Source organism: Argiope bruennichi, chromosome 7 (genome assembly GCF_947563725.1).
Source record: "Argiope bruennichi chromosome 7, qqArgBrue1.1, whole genome shotgun sequence".
NCBI classification, from domain to species: domain Eukaryota; kingdom Metazoa; phylum Arthropoda; class Arachnida; order Araneae; family Araneidae; genus Argiope; species Argiope bruennichi.
In genome coordinates, this window is record NC_079157.1 from 8,418,429 (window position 1) to 8,420,728 (window position 2,300).

Here is a 2,300-nt window from a genome sequence, read left to right on the forward strand (position 1 = left end):
ACAGCAGCCATATTCTTGGACATAGCAAAAGCATTCGATAAAGTTTGGATCCCAGGCCTAATACATAAATTAATTGCTTACAATTTCCCCAAAACAATAATTGACATAATTAAATCTTACCTCACGGACCGATATTTCACAGTGCAAGTTAACCAGACGGACTCAACAAAAAGAAAACTCAGAGCCGGGGTACCCCAAGGCGGAATTCTGGCACCTGTCATATTCCTACTCTATCTGAATGACATACCCCAACAAAAAGACATCATGATAAGTCTCTATGCAGACGATACTGCAATTCTCTCCCAAGGCAAAAACCCTCAGCAAACAATCATCCCCCTACAAAATTACATTAATAATCTCGAAAATTGGCTAACCCCCTGGAAAATAAAACTCAATGTGGACAAAACAGAGGCAATCTTATTCTTCAAGAAAAATAATAACTGGCCCAAAATCCAAAACTGAAATCAGCTGGAAAAACGAGGTCAAATACCTGGGAATAACACTAGATAAAAACTTAAATTACAAAACGCACATAAATAAAACAAGAGAAAAATTTAATTTGGCTTTCAGAATCCAATACCCACTAATTTGCAGAAATTCAGGTCTGTCAATAAACAATAAAGTCCTCATTTACCTAGCATATCTAAGACCAATACTTACTTATGCATGTCCGATCTGGGCTGCTACGGCGAAAACTAACCTACAAAAAATAGTCGCACTGGAAAACAAAACATTAAGGATGATAGTCAGGGCCAGATGGTTCATCAGAAATGCGGAAATCATTAAAGCTCTGAACATCCCCCCAATCAAACAATTCATCCTCAAACAAGCCCAAAACTTCTATGGAAACATCATAAATATAGACAACCCCACCCTAAGTAATCTACCGACATATGATATAAACGACACCTGCAACAAACGCAGACCTCGCTGTGCCCTTGCAATTTAAATTGTAGACAAATAATACATAACCCTTTTTTTTCCCCACACACAAGAAAACAATACTTCCAAACTAAAATAAACCATGTATGATGCACTGTAATTACTAAGGTCAGTTTCATATCACTCCAAAGTTAACCATTTTTAGATTTACGGATGGTGGGGCCTGCGGCCCCAATGAGCCGTAATCCCTCTCAACAAAGGAGAAGTCGTGTGTGACAGAGTCGGAGTCGCCGACAAGTAAAAGAGATTTTGGAGAGGATTAGACAGTAAGCAAGCAAGCTGCTGAACTACCAATTAAATGTGCTGCGTCATTACGATTGATCGACGGTAATTTGTAGTAGAAAATTTTCGTAACAATATCTACATTTTTTTGTTGCAACATATGTAATGATAAAACAATACACTAAACTTCATATTTCGATTCATTCTTGAATCATTGCATTTACACAAACAGGAGCCAGACTTTAGACTATTAAGTTCTAAAATTGATATAAAACTAGTAATTTGGCATTAAAATAGCATATAAATTTTATACGTCTAGCTCGATGCATTTTTGAGTTAGCATGTTCAAAGGCAAACAGACAGACATATCAAATGTGTATGTGCTTTCAGATTCAGGGGAGTCTTAAAAGTAGACAATTTATCCATTTTCGAAAATCAATTTTATGGAGGAAAAAAAATCAATATTTTGATGTTTTTCAAAGTGCAATTCTTATGAAAATAAGAGAACGTTGACTCTCAATATTTCCATTGAACATGTTGATATCTATCCATGAACTGGCAGCTAGAAAATAATGATAAATACGATCTGATACAAAAATTCACCTGTGAGTTAATCGGCTATAAAACGAACTGAACAAACTAATCAATAAATTAATTAGAGAGCATGAAAAATGAACAAAAAGAGAATACATTCTGAAATTTAAATGATAGCCATCTTTGAATAAACATCAATGCATGCCTTTTATAAATCAAATGAAAGCAAAAAATTTAATTACAACATTTACATTAATTTAAATTAGTGCCAAAGAAATCTTGAGAACTCAGGGCTCTCTATTTGATAATAGCATTCTGTCAGTGACAACTTTATTTTGGACCCCCCCCCCTAGCATTTTGCAAAAGAAAAGCAACATGATGTCACAGTATTTAGACAAAGTGCAAATAAACGTCACAAACACGACCAATCCTCTTCGCCTTGAAATAAAAATTCTTTTTTATGGTTGTTTTTTACCAATGCAAATTGGAATATGCGAATTATTTATCTGTATTAATTACAGAAATTTGTATTAATATTTTGTTTCTTTCACCTTTAGTTATAGTGAGAAATGATCCAATATATAGAATAAAAACAACTAAGA